Source organism: Pinus tabuliformis, chromosome 8, assembly GCF_031772625.1.
Source record: "Pinus tabuliformis cultivar Carrire ecotype Pingquan chromosome 8, CPIR1, whole genome shotgun sequence".
Taxonomy (NCBI): Eukaryota; Viridiplantae; Streptophyta; class Pinopsida; order Pinales; family Pinaceae; genus Pinus; species Pinus tabuliformis.
Genome location: NC_142294.1, coordinates 1789735268 through 1789758629, shown reverse-complemented (window position 1 = coordinate 1789758629; position 23362 = coordinate 1789735268). Strand labels below are relative to the sequence as shown.

The 23362-nt window shown below is 37.1% G+C and overlaps 2 pseudogenes; both read left to right on the top strand.

Moving 5' to 3' along the window:
- The first annotated feature begins 79 nt into the window (after positions 1-79).
- LOC149243366 (pectate lyase 1 pseudogene) lies at positions 80-8391 on the top strand (annotated as a pseudogene).
- Positions 8392-15098: 6707 nt separating this feature from the next.
- Positions 15099-23162, top strand: LOC149243365 (pectate lyase 1 pseudogene; annotated as a pseudogene).
- Positions 23163-23362: the final 200 nt, after the last annotated feature.

Sequence of the window (23362 nt, the reverse complement as noted above, 5' to 3'; positions counted from 1 at the left end):
AGTTCCATCTATCATCAAATATTTCGCCGTATTGCCAATACTAGGCACATCCATGCATCCTAGGAATTTAACTCCTGATATGGCCATAGCTAGAGCAGCATGGATGTTATTAGGTCTGATTTCGGTGTTGTTGCAAGCCTCCCTGTCTTTTTCTACAAGCAGCAGGTCCAACGCCATTGACAACTGCTAGAGAAGAGATGCAAATTGGGCGCAGAATCGAATGAAGTTGGCAGATTGTGTTGTGGGCTTCGGAAGCGCCGCCAATGGAGGAAAAGGAGGGCAGATCTACACCGTCACCACCCCTGATGACAATCCCACAAATCCATTGCCCGGTAGTTTGAGATACGGAGTGACCCGCAAGAATCCACTGTGGATTGTTTTTGCTAAAGATATGAACATAAAGCTTCAGATGCCCCTCTCTGTTGCAAGCCACAAGACTATTGATGGAAGAGGGGCCAATGTTGAGATCAGTAATGGGCCTTGCATCTGCCTTGACAACGTGAACAACGTTATTATTCATTGGTTGAACATCCGTGACTGTAAACCCAACGTCGCGGGTAACGTTGAGGTGACGAAGTCCGTCACCTGGATGACAAAACAGGATCCAGATGCTATATCTATCACTGGTTCTAAAGATATATGGATCGATCAAAACACCCTCTCCAGGTGCTTAGACGGTCTCATTGACGTTTCGCTTGCTTCCACAGCTATTACTATTTCCAACAACCGTTTCACTTATCATGACAGGCAAGTTTACTTAAAGCATGATGGCCGATTTTAGCAATATTTTGAAATTTAATAATAGTTTATGGAGATTGTAGATTTAGGGATTGTGTTGGAATAGTTAAGCAACTAATTTGTTTTATTTGTCATCAAATTATATATTCTAGAAATCTAGAATACTGTTGGAATTTTCTGACAAATTCCATAACAGACAGACAAAAATTGCTCTGTTTTTTATACTCTGTTTTTGCACAGAAAAACAGAAAATCGTTTGCTGGAAACGGTGTTTCAGCAGCACAGTTTGGTGTTGCAGCAACTGAGTTTGGTGTTGCAGCAATGCAGAATAACACTCTGTTTTAACACAGAAAAAACACTCTGTTTTTAACTCACAAAACAGAAAAATTCGTTCTCTGGAAATGGTGTTGCAGCAACGCAGTTTTTTTTAGTTGCTGTAACTGGTGTTGCAGCAACGCTGTTCATGGTGTTGCAGCAACGTAAATTTTTGACGTCAAGTATTTTTTGAGTTACGGTGTAACAGCAACGGTGACGGTGTAACAGCAACAGGAAAAATTAACTTGTATTCATCAAAATAAACTAACTGTTACAGAGGGAATTTCACAACTTCTATTACAAAATAGATTTACCAAGGAACGCTTCTGTTCCACACAAATAACATCTACCCTTTCTATCAGCAAACAACGAGAAAGCAAATTACATTCAAATTTCTGCACTGTTGTGCATTTCACTGTTCTGAAATTATTCTTCTTCCTCACGCTGCTGCGTGCTCTCCTCTGCTCTGTGTGATTCTTCAGCTGCTGCTGCTGCTGCTAACCTCAAAACAGAACTGCTGTGTGATATTTATATGCAAAAACGTATCTGATTAAAACAATAAAATATTACAAAATATCTTCTAATGTTTATCTCTGTATTTAATGCAGCAAGGCGGTGATGCTTCTATCAAAAAACAAGTCGGCTATCTGCAGGGGAATTCAATTGAAAGTTTAATGCATATTAATGTGCAAAAATATCGGGCTTGACTTTGATGCACCGATCAACCTGGAGTATTTACTGCAGATCAGATTCTTGTCCAGCTGTTCATTGTTGTAGTTGGAATTAAATTCCAACACTCCCCCTTAATTTCAACTGCTGCATACCCAGACATTTCCTGAAATGATCAAAACCTTTCTTTGCTAATGGTTTTGTCAAGATGTCAGCAAGCTGATCCTCTGTTCTGCAGTGCTGCAAAACAATCTCACCATTGTTAACCAATTCACGTATGAAGTGAAATTTGGTGTCTATGTGCTTTGTTCTTTTATGAAAAACAGAGTTTTTAGACAATGCTATCACTGAGCTATTGTCACAGTAAATGGTTGTGCCCTTTTCTTGTTCATGACACAAATCTTTGAGAACTCTTCTCAGCCATACTGTTTGGCATGCTGCTGCTGTTGCTGCCACATACTCTGCCTCTGCTGTTGACAAAGCCACAACTGGTTGCTTCTTGGAAGCCCATGAGATGGCTCCCGATCCCATATGAAACACATATCCCGATGTGCTTTTCCTATCATCAACACTTCCAGCCCAATCACTGTCAGTGTAACCTGTCAACATGAAACTTTCCAAAGAGGAGTATAAAATACCAAACCCCTTCGTTCCATTCACATACCTTAGAATCCTCTTGGCTGCCTGCCAATGAGTCTCTTTCGGTCTTTCCATAAATCTGGAGATTAAACTCACAGCGTGCATAATGTCCGGCCTAGTTGCAGTCAAGTACATAAGGCTGCCAACTATGCTCTTGTACAGTTTTGGATCAAAATATTTGCTGCTATCTTCTTTGGTTAATTTCAGCCCCACTACTGTTGGAGTCACAGCAACCTTGCTGTTCTGCATGTTGAATCTCTTCAACACAGCTTCTACATATTTATCTTGAGAAATGAAAACACCATTTTCACTTTGGTCTACTTCAATTCCAAGAAAATATCTTAAGAAGCCCAAGTCAGTCATTTCAAATTCACTCTTCATGACTGCTTTAAAATCAGCAATGAGAGAAGCATCATTGCTAGTAAAAATCAAATCATCTACATATAAAACAACAATAATAATCTTACCGTCATTCTGTTTTATGTAGAGTGTGGGTTCACCATCACACTTAGCAAACCTATTCTCAATCAGATAAGCATCAATTTTGCGGTACCATGCTCTTGGATCTTGCTTCAGCCCATAAAGAGCCTTCTTCAGCTTACAAACTTTATGCTCTTGGCCTTCAACTTCATAGCCCGGAGGTTGATCAACATAAACCTCTTCTTTTAACACTCCATTCAGGAATGCAGATTTAACATCCATCTGATAAATCTTCCATTTGTGTTGTGCTGCAATAGACAACACTATTCTCACTGTTTCCATCCTTGCTACTGGTGCAAAGGTTTCATCATAGTCTCTGCCTTGTTGCTGCTTGTAGCCTTTCACAACAAGCCTTGCTTTGTGCCTGTCAATCTTACCTTCAGCATTGCTTTTGGTCTTATAGACCCACTTAACTCCAATGGCATCCTTGCCTTCAGGGAGGTCCACTAACTCCCATGTTTTACTCTTCTCAATTGCACCAATTTCTTCATTCATTGCTTCAATCCATTTATCTTCATTTACAACATCTTCAAAATGAATTGGGTCATCAACATGACAATACAAAGCGAATAATGAATTCAGACCGGTATTGTTACTTACCTCTCCTTGTTCATAAATCTCATTCAGATTTCTGAATCTTGGTCTTCTTGGTGTGCTTGGAGTTCCATCCGAACTTGAGGGTATTTCAGATCCTTGTGGTGTTTCAGCATCAGCTGTTTGTGGTGTAACAACATCTGTTCTTCCTTGACTTCTCAAGGCTGTTCGGATTCCAGCTTGTGGTGTGGTTTGTTGTACTTGCTGTGGTGTAGGAGGAGCCACCAAGGAAGGATTATTTGCTGCTGTCCCTTCCTCTTCTTCTTCATGAGACACTATTGTCTTCACATTCACTATTTTTTCCAAGCTTCCATCCCAAGCTTCATCTTCAATGAACTGCACATCTCTGCTTACTATTAACTTCTTGGTGGATGGATTATAAAGTTTGTATGCTTTTGACTCATCACAATAGCCAATAAAGACACACTTCTCCCCCTTACTATCAAGCTTTTTCATTAGCTGATCTGGTACATGTGCATATGCAACACAACCGAATACTCTCATGTGAGTGACAGTTTGCTTTTGACCACTCCATGCCTCTTCTGGTATTCTGTTCATGACAGCTTTAGTTGGGCATCTATTCAAGATGTAAACTGCGCAAGTAACAGCTTCTGCCCAATACTCATACGGCAAATGTTTTGCCTTCAGCATACTTCTGACCATGTCAAGAATGGTCCTATTCTTTCTTTCAGCAACACCATTTTGCTGAGGTGTATACCTTGTGGTAAACTGCTTTTGTATGCCATTCTCTCTGCAAAAACACAGAAATTCTTGGGAGATGTACTCTCCTCCTCTATTTGTTCTGAGCACTTTGATATAATGCCCACTCTGCTTTTCAACAAGAGTTTTGAAGTGGCGGAATTTCTCAAACACTTCACTCTTCTGTTTCAGCATATACACCCATGTCTTTCTGGTGTAATCATCAATAAAAGTTAAAACATATCTATTCCCAGCAAATGATGGTATTTTCATCGGTCCACACACATCAGAGTGAACAATTTCCAAGGGTGCTTTTGCCCTTATACTCTTTCCTGCTGGAAAGCTTTCTTTGTGTTGCTTGCCCAAGATGCAGCCTTCACAAAGGCTGTCTGGTTTCTCAATCAACAGCAATCCCTTTACCATTCCCTTTATGTGCAACAGATTCAGGCCTCCGAAATTGAGATGTCCAAATCTCAAATGCCACAACCAATTCACATCTTTCACCTGTTCTTGAAAGACTTCTTGTGTTACAGCCGCAATAGTTTTGCCTTCCTTCAAATCTGCCCTGAGTTTGAGAGGAAACATTCTATTGCTGGTCATCTGCACCTGTGCAATGATCTTCTTACTTGGAGGTATGTCTCTGATAGTACACAAATCACCTTTGAAGAACACGTTGTAACCTTTGTTTATGAGCTGTCCAATGCTCAAAAGATTACATTTCAGACCAGGTACATAGTATACAGCTTGCACAGTCATCTGTTCTCCATTTTTTGCTCGGATATTGACACTGCCCTTACCCTTGACAGATATCTTATTATCAGTCCCTGTTGTTACCTCAGATTTCACATTTTCATCCAGATTGGCAAACATTGCAATATTTCCAGTCATGTGATTACTACAACCTGAGTCTAAGAACCAAAAATCTTCTTGTTTGTCTTGTGCTATGTTACATGTTAACAACACGTTCTTTGGGTTCTTATCTTCTTCATTTGCAAAATTAGCATTCTGCCTATTATTCATGTCATTTTGTTTTTTCTTACATTCATTTGCATAGTGCCCAAATTTCTTACAATAATGACATTGGACTTGGGATTTGTCATACCTTTGTCCATGAGCTTGTTGTTTGCTTGAACCTTCAGCTTGGTTCTGATTGCAGCTCCTTCCGCTTGTGCTAGCAGGATAATTTCTGCCTCTGTTTTGGCTTCTTCCACGACCTCTGTAATTTGCTCTGCCTCGACCTCTTCTTTGGCCAAAAGACATCTGAGTCTTGAATGCTTGCTCAAAAGAGGAATCTGTTCCTCTACTCAGTCTGTGTTCATGAGACAACAGAGAAGCACTCAGCTCATCTACCGTGAACTGTGAGAGATCTTTTGTTTCTTCTATTTCCACCACAATAGATTCAAACCTTGAGGGTAAACATCTCAAGATTTTCTCTACAATCCTTCTATCTTCAAGAATCTCACCATGAGATCTTATCTGGGTTATCAAGCCAATAACCTGAGTGAAGAATGAATCTATTGTATCAGATTCCTTCATGCTAAGATTTTGAAAGTCTCTCCTCAACATCTGCAACTTTGCAGTCTTCACCTTCTCCATGCCTTGATAGGTAGTTTGGAGAATATCCCATGCCTCTTTGGATTTTGTTGCTGCAGCAATCCGCGGAAAAACACTTTCATGTACTAATTGGAAGAGGAAAAAGAGGGCTTTGGCATCCTTCTTTCTGTCACCCTTCAACTGGTCTCTTTCTGCTGCTGTCAGAGCAGCCAACGCTGTTGCAGGTTCAGCATAGCCAGTTTCAACCAGCTCCCATATTCCTTGAGAAGCAAACAATTCTTTCATTGTTATGGACCAATAACTGTAATTTTTCCCATTAAACTGAGGCAGTTGGGGATTTGTCAAACCTGTTCCAGCATCTGCCATCTTAACCTGTATTGGTAAAGAAAAGATACTGACTGTATTTTGAAAACAAGCAAAAACTTTCTCTGCTGGAAAAAATTCTGCTCAACAAACTTCTTACAGCTCCTACAGTGAAAAACAATCTTTGTTTTTGACTCACTGAGTGCCTAGACTAGCTCTGATACCATGTTGGAATTTTCTGATAAATTCCATAACAGACAGACAAAAATTGCTCTGTTTTTTATACTCTGTTTTTGCACAGAAAAACAGAAAATCGCTTGCTGGAAACGGTGTTTCAGCAACACAGTTTGGTGTTGCAGCAACTAAGTTTGGTGTTGTAGCAACGCAGAATAACACTCTGTTTTAACACAGAAAAAACACTCTGTTTTTAACTCACAAAACAGAAAAATTCGTTCTCTGGAAATGGTGTTGGAACAACGCAGTTTTTTTTAGTTGTTGTAACTGGTGTTGCAACAACGCTGTTCGTGGTGTTGCAGCAACGTAAATTTTTGACATCAAGTATTTTTTGAGTTACGGTGTAACAGCAACGGTGACGGTGTAACAACAACAGGAAAAATTAACTTGTATTCATCAAAATAAACTAACTGTTACAGAGGGAATTTCACAACTTCTATTACAAAATAGATTTACCAAGGAACGCTTCTGTTCCACACAAATAACATCTACCCTTTCTATCAGCAAACAACCAGAAAGCAAATTACATTCAAATTTCTGCACTGTTGTGCATTTCACTGTTCTGAAATTATTCTTCTTCCTCACGCTGCTGCGTGCTCTCCTCTGCTCTGTGTGATTCTTCAGCTGCTGCTAACCTCAAAACAGAACTGTTGTGTGATATTTATATGCAAAAACATATCTGATTAAAACAATAAAATATTACAAAATATCTTCTAATGTTTATCTCTGTATTTAATGCAGCAAGGCGGTGATGCTTCTATCAAAAAACAAGTCGGCTGTCTGCAGGGGAATTCAATTGAAACTTTAATGCATATTAATGTGCAAAAATATTGGGCTTGACTTTGATGCACCGATCAGCCTGGAGTATTTACTGCAGATCAGATTCTTGTCCAGCTATTCATTGTTGCAGTTGGAATTAAATTCCAACAAATACTACATAATCTATAGCGATAGTGATTATTCTTTGATTGTATGAACGCATGCAGGTAATGCTTTTAGGCCACAACGATGACTATGCAGGTGATAAAAACATGAAGGTAACCGTTACCTACAACCACTTTGGACCAGGTGTCATGCAGAGGATGCCAAGGTAAGTTCATCGCACTAAGACTATCCCAGCTTGAAAATACATTAAAACCAGAGAGCAACGACTGCGTTGAGGAACATCCCCTTCTTAGTTGTTGGAATGGTTAGGATGGTTTTTTGTTTTGATTGATTTGTGTTTTCAAAGGGCAAAGAACAGTAGGTTATTCCCAACTGTTAGCTAATGGCATGTAAATTTGATCCAAACAAACAAATTAGTCCAAATAGTTAAAAGATTCACAATGTTTTAAAAGATGCATGCATTTTTTTTTCCTCGAGGAAAAAACTTGGATTTTAGTATTAGAAAATAAAATCGCTTTTTGCAGATACATGTTTAGTATATTTTAGTGGATGAGTTTAAAATTTGGCGGAGACCCATCAGAAATCTATTTAGAATGAATATTTAGGTTTATTATTTAATTTATTCGAAAAGTACAATCACAAATAATGTGATGATATCGAAATTACAAACAAGTGTTATTGAAAAAACATTTAAGTCTTGTTTTAGATTTGTCCATAAAAGTTTATGATAATATTCATGGAGTGTCCAGAAATTTCCGAGTAGTGGGTGTGAAGTTCTCTGTATAAATGCCAAATAGTGAACACATTAAAAGAACATTTTTAAGCCAACTGTCTCAGTCTCACTTTACTCATGCAATCCCATTGATAACCAACCTCAAGTCTTCGAAAACTTATCAAGAAAACAATTTTTGGAAAGCAATTAAAATTTCAAACCCATTAATTTTGAGAAGTTATTTGATATCGCTCACTCAATGCACGCAATTCTCTCGTTAACATATCAGTCAATAATCGTGTAGGTGTAGATATGGATACGTGCACGTCGCCAATAACAACTATGAAGGGTGGGGAATATATGCAATTGGAGGAAGCATGCATCCCACCATCAGAAGTGAAGGAAACCGATTCATGGCCCCAAACGACCAGAATCTGAAGCAGGTGACACGGCGTGAAGCTTGTAACGCTGCTTCTTCTTGTCTCGGTGGATGGTTGTGGGAGTCAGTGGGTGATATTAAAAGAATATACATGCTAAATAACCATAATAATTATGTCCCATACCTTTAGCTAATTTAGCCCTTAATACAGGATCATTTAGGTCAGGTTTCTTTGTTATTGGGATAAGTAGATCTTTATGGATCTATCCGCCGAAAGAACCGGACATGCCAATTTTTATCATCCGGCTCGAACAATAACTGGAGGAAGTATATATCACTTATTTTTTCTCGTGATGGAAGACGAATTGGAAAAATAGGAACTAATAATGTCTATGATCATCCATCATTGGTCATTTTATTATTCCAGTTAAATGCTCATGAACCAAGTACGCTCACAAATTCGATCATGATCGATATGCCTTTTGGACCATCTTAGTCCTTGTAATCAGATTCATATGTACTACTTCAGTTAAGGTAGCCCGCATGTACACATAATTGTGTTTAATGCAACTAGCGTATACCAACAAACTTATGATTCAGTTAATTCATCATATGTTGATCTTTAATCAGTGCATCAGAAATTCATTAACCATATAAATAGTAACCAAGTGTAGTAAAAGCAGAACATATCATCACACATAAGAAACACACATGAGCACCATGATATAAGGTGGAAACCAAATGCGGGACAAAAACCACTTGCTTTTGTCTTACTTTAATATAAGAAAAACTTGTTTACAATATTGTACTGGTGTAGACTCATACCTATATGCAGGCAACCACCTGTATAAGGCTATAGCCTTCTCTCTTTCTCCAACTACTACTCGAAGGGAGCTACAACCCCCTAGCTCTTTTCCATATTCCCCCTGAGTACATGCTTAAATCTCTAATTGAGCTCTTCCTTTTTATGTGCTGAGATGTACCAATCCGTCCATGCTCCTCCCAAGCACAAGCAGAGTTTGCAAAGATATTTTTCAAAAGAATAATGTGACTCTACAACTCAACTAAGTGAGTATGACCTTCCTATCGCCAATCAATTATACATACATCAATCTCCCAACCAAGTGGGGATATACCAAATGTTTATACATGACTAAGATAGACATTGTTACATCATCCTTCCCACGAAAAGTGGGTTTAAAAATTACATCATCTGACTCATGGGTCTTCAAAAGAAATACATGACATTTTTAACAAAGACCAAAGACCTAAACAAGACCATGATAGTCATTAGCTACTATAATACACCATATGGTCTGCACGATAAGCATCTCTCATCAACATCAGCAACCTATAATCTGCAATACCATTCTCTTGACCAACCAACAATAAGTAGCAAGATGTATAATTTAGCCACATAAGCATTATCACCAAAGACTTATAACCATAATGACAACATTGCATTATTCGAATCATATGCTCCTCCTGAACCTGTGCCATCTACTCATGTCAAATATGATCATGCATATATCAGCAAGAAGTATCAAGGCATCATCGTCATCAAGTTAGGATGAAAAGCACTTCTAAACAACATCTTATGAGTACCGACACCTTTCCACACATCATTAGTAGATTGTAACCATAATCAAACAAATACAATAATTAACTGAACCATATCAAACCCTTTTTCCTGAGTCTGTCCCACTTTTTTCCTCAAACCAACATATACGCGAATGTGCAGCTTCGAACTCACATACACACGCGACTTGTCTTCATTAAAATTGTGTATGAGATTTAGAACACTAAGGTTCCACACTTTCATCTCCCTCTGAGTCTGTCATGTCTCTATACTCTGTTATGCCACTTCTTTCTGATTGTATTTCCTTTTTCTTCCATATCTTCAACTGTGATGATGTTTTCTACTTTTCGTATGGTGCCCAAAATCTTCTCCTGTATTCCTTTGGTATATGTCCAAGCTTCTTACTAAAACGCTATCAACGAAACATAGTCACCAGAACACAGAGCAGAATAGAGAACTTTGCAACAATAGATAGATCAAACTGCAATTTCAAATATAATACTTCATACTGTATACGCTTCTCTGATGAGGCGAACCAACATGTATATGCGCTTTTACTTAAGCAAAACCACGTACAAATCTGCAAATATTTACTCATAACTTTGCGGCTATTTCAAACATTAGTCATACCTAGATCACCTTGGAGGGTGGAACACCACCACCCAACCATGAATCACCTCTGATTCCCCCCCAAGTCGAAGATCTTGCCAAGGATTAACTGTCTTGAATTGATCAATGCATTGGGTATTTAATACCCTCTTTCATGATTTAGTTACCATTAGCAACGTCTCAGTTTTATGGACTTTTCAATTTTCCTAGGTATTTTTTGAAAAAGCTTGTCTTTATCTCCCATGATGCTTTTCCACATAAAAGCATGCCTTTATCTACCACAAATCTTTTATTTTCGATGGATCTTTATCTCCCATCCATCCGATGGATATCGAATCCATCCAAGCTTATCTAGAATCAGATCTAGAAGCTTTATCATTAAAGATTCAACTCTATCTAATTCCTCATGGTATTTGGCAAGAATCTCCTCTCTCTTGGTGCTCCACCCCCAAGTGATTTATTTTATTAATTTATTTAATAACACATTTTCTTTCAATATTACATATCACCTGGCTTTCCTCAGATTAGGTTTATAATAGTTTATCCCACAAACGAGGGTACCACACCTAGCTTTAACCCAGGGTAGGTTTACAAATGTTTAACACACAAGGGCGGGTATCACACCTAGCTTTAACTTAGCTTAGGTTTACAATAATTTAGTACACATGAGAATTTAGTACACAAGGGAGGGGTTTTACACCAAGTAAGCAAAATGGGATGGATGATTTGAAGAATGTGATCGAAGCTAACATAATAGTTTTATATGTGCCATGGAAGCTAATTTCGATGGTATGAAAGAATCTTTGAAGAAATGCATGGAATATTTGAAGAAAGGCATGGAAGGCTTAAAGGCTTATAGAATCTAATATTGGATTGAAGACCCACCGTATTCCAAAGATCAATACGAGGAAGTTTGATGGAAAGGATCCCATAACATGGATACTATAGATGGAGAAATATTTTGATCTAATGATGTGAAACTATTACAAAAGGCACATATTGTATCTTTATATTGAGAAACAAATAATTTTTTTATGGTATAAAGTTCTTTTTCCTCGTAAACCACTTTTCACTTGGTCAATTTTCATAGAGAAAATGATAACACATTATAAGGATACAAATAGCAACACCTTCTTTAGCCAATTGATAAATCTCAAACTAAAGGGTTCAATGGAAGAACACATTGTGGACTTCCAAAAATTGAATATAAGGGTAAATGATATTCCAGAGAATCATAGGATTGATGTCTTCATAGGGAATTGAAAGGATAACATTCAAAATGAGGTTCGTCTTTAGGAACATGATTCATAGGAGAAGGCATTCAGGCTGGAAAGAAAAATAAATTATGGCAACAAGAAACCCTACCACTCACAATTATAAAGATGGAATTGTTGTTGCTCCACAAAAAAATTTGGAAGAAAAAGGAGAAAGTGAGCTTTGTTACAATTGTGATAGCAAATACACTAAAGGTCATAAGTGTGCTCAGAAGAAATTATTTTACATTGATTGTGAGGAGGAGGAAGAAAAGGATCAAGAAACGTCAAAACAAGATGCTATACATGACGAACGAACCCCGAAGAAAGAAGAAATTAATCCTACCATATCTTGTAATTTATTGGTAGGAATTACTGTTCCTCAAATGCTTCCACATTGCTTTGCATGATGAAAGGTTCATTCCAATTATACCACTACTCAATAATTCATCAAAATTATTAGAAGCTATTTCTTCTCATGAAATTCAATAATGGAAATTTTTGTCTCATACAAGCATGCATGCACTTAGTGTGCCAACTATATGTACCATCATGACTCATAATATGAGTGCCATGAGAAAATCATATTATAATAATTCAAGGATGTATCACAAGGATTCTACTAGTTTTTACTCACTTAAGGATTATTTCCTTTGTCAAAACCCTTTGGGATTTATTATTAATAAATTTGTTCTCAAATTTACAAAAATACTTGATTGAAGGTGGAATAATATGTAAATAAACACAAGAAGTCACTATGTGAAATCTTGTGGGAAACATTCTAGCCACCAAGCCACCAGTATGAAGCAACTCCTTTTTTTTGGGTGGGGGAAACTCCTAGTAATTAAATATTAATTATTGTTTGTTAATTTGAGTACTACATGGGTTTTTCTTGGTGTCGATTCCATTTATGTATCCAAAAATATATTTTAAACCAGAAAAAATCACATTATTGCTTCAAATTGTATTGTCTATATGTTAGGTTACTCCTATTTAATATAATTGATCAATTATTATTAAAAAATAATGTAATTGTGAAGGGCATATTCTAACTTATAGACGAAATGTGTTGTTTCATGATATCTCTTCTTGTTAATTTTGATGAAAATTTTACAGAGGTTTTTAAAAACTTGAGTTTAAGTTGTTTAATCAAAATCTCACAGAGATTTTGTTAATACTTTTAAAACTCTTACAGAGATTTTTAAAAACTTGAGTTTAAATTGTTTAATCAAAATCTATAAGGATTTTTAAAAGCTTGAACATAAATTTTTTCTTCTCCATAATTCTAGTGCTGAAGAATTTTCACAATGTTGAATCCATTTACACATTCAAAAATGTATTTTAAATTGAAAAGAAATATCTTAAAATTGTATTGCTAAATTTTGGTGAATTTCGTGAAAAGGGTTGTTTCATCTATAAGTTAAACTACACCATCACTAAATATTATATGTTAATGATATTTTCTATAAGCTGGACTACACGATTATTAAATATTATATGTTAATGAAATTTTCTATAAGTTAGAATACACCATTATTAAACATTATATTTTAATGAGATTGTCTTTAGCATTAATCACATTATGAAGATTTGGTCAACATTCACAACTATCTAGTGTGGCCAAATCTTAATGTGATTAAAATGAAAGTCAATCTTAATAATGTGATTAAAACCCGTGGGTGGAACTCAAAATCTATAGATTAAATTACTTAAATTAGAGTTTTTAAAAACCTCCGATAAACCTCTCACAAATTTTGGTTACAATTAATTAGAAAAATTGTCATGAAAAATGGCTTTTTTTTTTTAAGTTAAACTACACCTATATAAAATAAATCTTATAAATTAGAAGTGGAAGACCAATTATTAAAAAAAAAACATCATCTCGTTGATTAAAATTCAAATCCTAACTGAACCACGATTAAATCTCAGCACAATAACAAACAAATAGGAATATTTAATAAGGAGGAATAACCAAACATGACTAATATTTAATTTCTAGGAGTTCCCCAAAAACATATTGGTCATATGAAGTGGAAAATGATTAATATTAAAAAAATTGCATTGTCCCAGCCTATCCCATGGATTAATATTCATATTATAACTAAACAACCCTTATACTTACGCATACTAATAAAAAATACTTAATATTTAATTACGAAAACCCAAAAAAAATTGTGATATGAAGTGGAAAAAGATTAATGTTAAGAAAGTTGCATTGTCCCTAGCATCATCCCATCTATTAATATTCATATGCTAATTGAACAACCCTTAACTACATGCTAACACAAAATAATTAATATTTAATTACGAGGAGTATTTACTTCTTTGAGTTGTTTTATTGTGCCATTTTTTGAACAATTTTCTAGTTTATTTTAATCTAAGAGAGATTCATTGAAAGTGAAAGTTTGACTAGTGAACTCTGTAAAATCAAAGTGCCCCAAATATTTTTTAAATTGTTGGATCTATACATGTAGTAAAAAAACAAGTTTAAACAACACAAATCAAGATTTCACCACAAAATATTTCACAGAATCCTAGCTAGAAATCTCGGACATACTCCAAAAAGTGGCACTTTTAAAAATTATTATGTGAAACGAAAAACAATTAACATTTATTTAGAGCATTAATTACCATGACTACCATATATAAAATACTAAGATGATGGACCATGTTAGGACACGAGATGACCACTATGGGAGGTAAAAGTTATCATATGAAGTGTAAAATGATTAACATTTAGTTAGGGAATTAATTACCACTACGAGATGGCCACTATAGGAGATAAAAGTTGTCATATGAAGTGTAAAATGATTAACATGTATAGTTGGTGCATTAATTACCATGACAAGATATAGAAAGAATTGGGAGGTGAAAGTTATCATATGAAGTGTAAAATGATTAACATTTAGTCAGGGAATTAATTACCACTACCACATGGCCACTATAGGAGGTAAAAGTTGTCATATGAAGTGTAAAATGATTAACATTTAGTTAGGGCATTAATTACCATGACAAGATATAAAAAGTAAAAAATGTCCTATGAAGTGTAAAATGATTAACATTTAGTTAGTGCATTAATTACCATGACGAGGTATAGGAAATAGAAATTGTCATATAAAGTGTAAAATGATTAACATTTGGTTAGGGCATTAATTACTCTCACGAGATAGCCACTATAGGAGGTAAAAGTTGAGGCATAAAATGTAAAATAATTAACATTTAGTTAAGGCATTAATTACCATGACGAGACGAATAACAGATACTGAGATCGGGTGGCCATGTTATGACATGGGATGGCAACTATATAAGTTAAGTTTCAGATACAATGGCAAGCAAAGCAAGTTTTGCATAAACTCACATGCAATCTGATTGCATAAAGTTCCATCTATCATCAAATATTTCGCCGTATTGCCAATACTAGGCACATCCATGCATCCTAGGAATTTAACTCCTGATATGGCCATAGCTGGAGCAGCATGGATGTTATTAGGTCTGATTTCGGTGTTGTTGCAAGCCTCCCTGTCTTTTTCTGCAAGCAGCAGGTCCAACGCCATTGACAACTGCTGGAGAAGAGATGCAAATTGGGCGCAGAATCGAATGAAGTTGTCAGATTGTGCTGTGGGCTTCGGAAGCGCCGCCAATGGAGGAAAAGGAGGGCAGATCTACACCGTCACCACCCCTGATGACAATCCCACAAATCCGTTGCCCGGTAGTTTGAGATACGGAGTGACCCGCAAGAATCCACTGTGGATTGTTTTTGCTAAAGATATGAACATAAAGCTTCAGATGCCCCTCTCTGTTGCAAGCCACAAGACTATTGATGGAAGAGGGGCCAATGTTGAGATCAGTAATGGGCCTTGCATCCGCCTTGACAACGTGAACAACGTTATTATTCATGGGTTGAACATCCATGACTGTAAACCCAGCGTCGCGGGTAACGTTGAGGTGACGGAGTCCGTCACCTGGATGACAAAACAGGATCCAGATGCTATATCTATCACTGGTTCTAAAGATATATGGATCGATCACAACACCCTCTCCAGGTGCTTAGACGGTCTCATTGACGTTTCGCTTGCTTCCACAGCTATTACTATTTCCAACAACCGTTTCACTTATCATGACAAGGCAAGTTTACTTAAAGCCTGATGGCCGATTTTAGCAATATTTTAAAATTTAATAATAGTTTATGCCGATTGTAGATTTACGGATTGTGTTGGAATAGTTAAGCAACTAATTTGTTTTATTTGTCATCAAATTCTATATTCTAGAAATCTAGAATACTACATAATCTATAGCGATAGTGATTATTCTTTCATTGTATGAACGCATGCAGGTAATGCTTTTAGGCCACAGCGATGACTATGCAGGTGATAAAAACATGAAGGTAACCGTTACCTACAACCACTTTGGACCAGGTGTCATGCAGAGGATGCCAAGGTAAGTTCATCGCACTAAGACTATCCCAGCTTGAAAATACATTAAAACCAGAGAGCAACGACTGCGTTGAGTGTTGGGTATTTTTAAATGGGAAAAATACCAAAACCACACAAACAAACATCACAGAGCCAATGCTCTGTTTCCTTTGTTCACAGGACCTCTTGCACAGGGAAGCCTTTTAATAAAAATTGACTGAACAGAGTATTACACACCATAAAACATTTCTATTCATTAAAATATAAAGCCCGATACAAACTTCATCCTCTTTCACTCAGAGGGATTTACAAAAATTACTTTCACCCATCAAAAATAAAAACTCTGTCTTTTCTCTCCACCTGAGAGTTCACTGTGCTGGGTTTACTGCTGTAAAACCCTTTTCACTTTACTGGTGTAAAACTATTTTTACACATACTGCTGTAAAAATATTTTACACATACTGCTGTAAAACAAACTTTTACATATGCAGTAAATTACATTCACAATTTCAAAGATACTTGTGCGTTCTTTTCTCCTGCATTTCAATGCATACCCAATACAAAAAAAATCTATGCACTGCCGTGCAATGTCTTCACCTGCTTCATGTGCTGGTCTTCATTCTGAGCACTCCCTGCTCTTTCGCTGCTGCGCGTTACACCACTCTCATATGCAACAATAACATTGCATAACATATATGCTCCACTTCTGCTCTTTTTCATGCACTGCTGTGCACACTATTCTTTTCGCTCCCCTAAGCTCTCATTTCACAATGGCCAACACTTAAAAACATTACAACCCACCGAGCTCTACATTCATATGAATTTTACATTGCGTATATATCATGATATAATGACCATACCTGTCATTAATATCCACCATACCTTCGTGCATAAAAATTATTTACAACCGTGGGTTTTTCAATCATATATGGTCAACGCATATTACAAAAAAAACATATGCATTTGTTTTAGTTTTTTTAATGCATATCCAATGCATTTCCAAAAGGATAATACGTGAATATGACTTTTTATGCCCATACCTCTCATTGGTGTAAAAGTAATAAAAATAAATGTTCTGCCAACCATTTACGACCCGCAATAAATTCAATTTAATTCCTTTTTGCAGACAGGAGTGGCAGTCAACAGAGAAAGTCTTTCACTCCACGCAGAAATAAATTCGTTTTGACGCAGGCGGGCAGCAGCTTCGGAGATCGACGGTGGAGGACACGCAACCAGATCGGACGGCGGAGGTTGATATCGGAAGGCACACAACTGCTGAGCTTTACCTCCCGAGAACCTTACGTTGCGTTACGTCAGTGGTCAACCACGTGTCAGCTCCATATTTTCTCGGAGCTCCTTGCCGGATTATTCCTTCATCGGAAAGCTGGTCCGAGAAGTTCCAGGCGGGTAGCTTAACGTTTTCTGGCGATGTTGCCGCTGCGTTGAAATTACGATTTCAACACTCCCCTTTAATTTCAACAGCTGGGCATTCAATCTTACCCAAACACTTCCTCACATAGAGGGATTCACTAACTGTTGTTGCAAGAATATCTTCCTCACATAGAGGGATTCACCAACTGCTTCTGATGCAGTTCATAAACAAACAAAGTTGTCTTCCTCTTAATAGAGGGATTAACCTGAAACTGTGCTTAAGAGCACCTTCCTCATGACAGAGGGATTCACCTGTTACTATGCTGAAAAGCATCATCCTCTTGATAGAGGGATTTACCACACTATGCTGAAAAGCATCTTCCTCTTTAATAGAGGGTTTCACCAAATGACTGCTTCAAATGCAGTTCCAAAACAAACAATCATTGCACTGCTGTGTGTGCAAACTCATTACATTGTTCTTTTATGCTGCTGCATATTCTTTGCTGCACTGTTGTGCCATCTTCTTTACTGCGTCTATCCCACACTGCTGTGTCTACACTTGCACTGCTTCTGCACTTTTCAAAGACAAAATACTCTGTCTTTCTTGGAACAATTACACTGTCCCAACTTACAAATTTACACTGCTGTGTGTAAACATTTCTTACACTCACTGCTGTTGCATATATTGCATTTCAATTCAATGAACAACACATTCATTACAGTTACATATACTGCTGTAAAGAAAAAAATTTCTTTTACATGTCCTGTTGTCCATTACCTTTCATTTCTTCAACAAAACTTCATGCTGCTGCATTTTCTTATTTGCATTGCTGTGTGCTTCTCCTTCTTGCCATCATGCTGCTGCCCATAACTTCTTGCTACTCCATTGCCTCTGCAATTTGCACTGTCGCTGCCTTTTGTTTCATCATACTGCTGTGTGCCCATACTCTTGGCACTTCATTCTCTACAAAAAAATAACACAGGCTGCTGCCTTTTCTCATGCACCCTTGCTTCACACAATCTTAGTCTTCATTTTTTTTACACAATGCACTACTGTGCAACTCATTTGGCTTTCTGCTGCCACACACATCCTTATACATCCAATGTGCATTAAAAATCTGCTGTCCTTGTTTTTCTTTATGCATTTCTTTGCATGCTGCGTTGCATAAAAAAACATTACATTTTTTTTACTGCTGTGTATTGTACTCACTCTACTGTGAGTATATTCTCTCACATTACATAGAAGGGAAACTACATTCCATTGCTATGCATTTCAATGCATGTGCACCACAAAAAAAATTTCAAGACTACTGTCTTATGTTCTATCTTCCCACTGCTGTGAGGGTCTCCTTGCCATGCATACTTTTCTTCTTGCGCTGCTGCTCTTTACATTTCAGCGCTGCCATCTTTTCTTCTTTATGCATTTCTGTGCATATTGCATAAACACAAAGCAAAAACATTGCTGATTTCATCACTGCTGCATATTACCTTTTAGAGGGATTAACAAAGATTTCATTTGCAACTGCTGCGCTGCAATACATCCTCCATCAACAAATGACTGTTAATACAGTTCAGTAAACAAAAAAAATTCAAACTCCCCTTTAGTGTATGCTTGTCTTCTTTTGGTAGACTTTTCTCAAAATAAATTTAGATCCACTGGGGAGTTCAAGGGGTTTTCAGATTGCCTTTCCTTCCTTCTCCATACTTGTGTAACTTTCTTCTTTTGTGTGGGTCTAGCTTGCATAGCAGCCCATCTCAAGTTACAGTCACGTGCCATATGCCCAATGTTATGACACTTGAAGCATTCAATTTTATTCATGAATAAGAATTCATGATTTCTTCTTGTGAAATTATTTCTTGGAGATTGTCGGGGACCACAACATCTATCTCCATGAAACGCTCTACAATCTTTTGCCATATGACCAAAGTTTGAACAAGAGTAACAATAACCATAAAATGAACTTTGGTACCTGGGAGATGGAGGTTTCCTTGATGTACTTCTGAAGCCTTGCTGCCTTGAGATCCTTTGTTGATGACCATTGCATCTTGCCTTTTTGCCATCAACTACATTTCTTCTTGAAGCTGGTTCTCTTCTTGGAGCAGGATTTCTTCTATTGCAACCTTCATTTTTCTCCTTGCCTTTGCTGGAACTAGGAGCATCACCATCTCTTTCTGGCTTCTTCGCATCTCTTTTGCTTAAAACATCCTCATGCTTGTTTGAGGGTTCACCTACATACCCAAGTCCTGATTTATCAAATGGAGATCTGTGATAGCTGAGCATGTCATCCAGAGCTTGAGAGCTCTTCATGATCTTGTTCATCCCTTCAACCTTCTTCCTGAGGAGAACAATCTCTTCTTCCAATCTTTCACACTCATTATTTTTCTTTGCTAGATGTCCTTCAGTTTCTTCTTTGCTACGAGTAGCTTCAGCTGCTACTACTTTGAAGGAGATAATATCAGTCTTCATTTTGGAGATTTCTTCATCTTTTGCTTGACTGCTCTTCATTTTCTTTTCAGCTCCTTGTGCCTGCTTCTTGGCTTCTTGTAGTTCGGACTTAAGGGAGGAGACCTCTACCTTATATTGTCCAATCTCTTCCACAAGTTTGTTCACCCTCATGTGCCTTTGTTCAAGTTGACTTGACAAGGCATCTGCCTGCTTCCTTGCTTCATTCAGCTGATTTGTCATGGATATGACTTCTTCATAATGTTTCCTCTTGCTTTCTTCAAGTTCCTTCTTAAGCTTGGCAAGCTCTTCATCCCTTTCTTTTACTTGAAGCTTGATGAGGTCAAGCTTCTCATTCTCAGCTTCTATTATGGGTTCATCTTGACCCATTGTCATGGTCAGTGCTCCCTTTGCATGAAGGTCATGCAGTCTGTCCCATATATCCTTTGCTGATGTATATTTTCCAAGATTCTTCTTCACAGAATCAGGGAGTCCATCCAAGATTAGTTTTGCTGCTTGTGCATCATACTCCATGGATTCTTTATCCATCTTGCTGTCATCAATCACTGACTCCCAGACTTCAATCCCCTCAGACATTAGGAAGGCCCTCATCATTATTTCCCATACATCAAAGTTTCCATCAAACTTTGGGGTTTCAAATAGAATGTATTCTAATGGATTGCCTTCTAGTTTAGTAGAGGAGGGAGACACATTTTTAGCAGGCTTGGAGGCTTTCTTCTTTGACCTTGCCATTCTTAACTAGGCTTCAAATACTTGACTGTGTTTTTTTTAAAAAACAACTGACTGTCTTCAATAATAACTCAAAAACTTGAGAAATACCTGAATCCCTTTGGCTGAAACTTCACACTGCTGGAGAAGCTTTCTCTGCTGCAACCACACCTTCCTTCAGCTTCTTTGAGTCTTCAAAGAGCCTGGACTAGCTCTGATACCACTGTTGGGTATTTTTAAATGGGAAAAATACCAAAACCACACAAACAAACATCACAGAGCCAATGCTCTGTTTCCTTTGTTCACAGGACCTCTTGCACAGGGAAGCCTTTTAATAAAAATTGACTGAACAGAGTATTACACACCATAAAACATTTCTATTCATTAAAATATAAAGCCTGATACAAACTTCATCCTCTTTCACTCAGAGGGATTTACAAAAATTACTTTCACCCATCAAAAATAAAAACTCTGTCTTTTCTCTCCACCTGAGAGTTCACTGTGCTGGGTTTACTGCTGTAAAACCCCTTTTCACTTTACTGGTGTAAAACTATTTTTACACATACTGCTGTAAAAATATTTTACACATACTGCTGTAAAACAAACTTTTACATATGCAGTAAATTACATTCACAATTTCAAAGATACTTGTGCGTTCTTTTCTCCTGCATTTCAATGCATACCCAATACAAAAAAAATCTATGCACTGCCGTGCAATGTCTTCACCTGCTTCATGTGCTGGTCTTCATTCTGAGCACTCCCTGCTCTTTCGCTGCTGCGCGTTACACCACTCTCATATGCAACAATAACATTGCATAACATATATGCTCCACTTCTGCTCTTTTTCATGCACTGCTGTGCACACTATTCTTTTCGCTCCCCTAAGCTCTCATTTCACAATGGCCAACACTTAAAAAAAAATTACAACCCACCGAGCTCTACATTCATATGAATTTTACATTGCGTATATATCATGATATAATGACCATACCTGTCATTAATATCCACCATACCTTCGTGCATAAAAATTATTTACAACCGTGGGTTTTTCAATCATATATGGTCAACGCATATTACAAAAAAAAACATATGCATTTGTTTTAGTTTTTTTAATGCATATCCAATGCATTTCCAAAAGGATAATACGTGAATATGACTTTTTATGCCCATACCTCTCATTGGTGTAAAAGTAATAAAAATAAATGTTCAGCCAACCATTTACGACCCGCAATAAATTCAAATTAATTCCTTTTTGCAGACAGGAGTGGTAGTCAACAGAGAAAGTCTTTCACTCCACGCAGAAATAAATTCGTTTTGACGCAGGCGGGCAGCAGCTTCGGAGATCGACGGTGGAGGACACGCAACCAGATCGGACGGCGGAGGTTGATATCGGAAGGCACACAACTGCTGAGCTTTACCTCCCGAGAACCTTACGTTGCGTTACGTCAGTGGTCATCCACGTGTCTGCTCCATATTTTCTCGGAGCTCCTTGCCGGATTATTCCTTCATCGGAAAGCTGGTCCGAGAAGTTCCAGGCGGGTAGCTTAATGTTTTCTGGCGATGTTGCCGCTGCGTTGAAATTACGATTTCAACATTGAGGAACATCCCCTTCTTAGTTGTTGGAATGGTTAGGACGGTTTTGTGTTTTGATTGATTTGTGTTTTCAAAGGGCAAAGAACAGTAGGTTATTGCCAACTGTTAGTTAATGGCATGTAAATTTGATCCAAACAAACAGATTAGTCCAAATAGTTAAAAGATTCACCATGTTTTAAAAGATGCATGCACTTTTTTAGTATTAGAAAATAAAATCGCTTTTTGCAGATACATGTTTAGTATATTTTAGTGGATGAGTTTAAAATTTGGCGGAGACCCATCAGAAATCTATTTAGAATGAATATTTAGGTTTACTATTTAATTTATTCGAAAAGTACAATCACAAATAATGTGATGATATCGAAATTACAAACAAGTGTTATTGAAAAAACACTTGAGTCTTGTTTTAGATGGAGTGTCCAGAAATTTCCGAGTAGTGGGTGTGAAGTTCTCTGTATAAATGCCAAATAGTGAACATATTAAAAGAACATTTTTAAGCCAACTGTCTCAGTCTCACTTTACTCTTACCAACCTCAAGTCTTCGAAAACTTATCAAGAAAACAATTTTTGGAAAGCAATTAAAATTTCAAACCCATTAAATTTGAGAAGTTATTTGATATCGCTCACTCAATGCACGCAATTCTCTCGTTAACATATCAGTCAATAATCGTGCAGGTGTAGATATGGATACGTGCACGTCGCCAATAACAACTATGAAGGGTGGGGAATATGTGCAATTGGAGGAAGCATGCATCCCACCATCAGAAGTGAAGGAAACCGATTCGTGGCCCGAAACGACCAGAATCTGAAGCAGGTGACACGGCGTGAAGCTTGTAACGCTGCTTCTTCTTGTCTCGGTGGATGGTTGTGGGAGTCAGTGGGTGATATGCTTGTCAATGGAGCACCTTGATTTTTGTTAACAATGGTGTATATAATTGGCCTAACAATTTTGGTGCTTGTGTTGGAGGGTAATAAATATTATTGTATGGACACACCTTGATTTTTGGGTCGCACCTTGATTTTTGGTTAACAATGGTATATATATATATATATATATATATATATATATATATATATATATATATATATATATATATATATATATATATATATATATATATATATATATATATATATCTGTGTGTGTGTGTGAAAAAAATGTTTTTCCATGC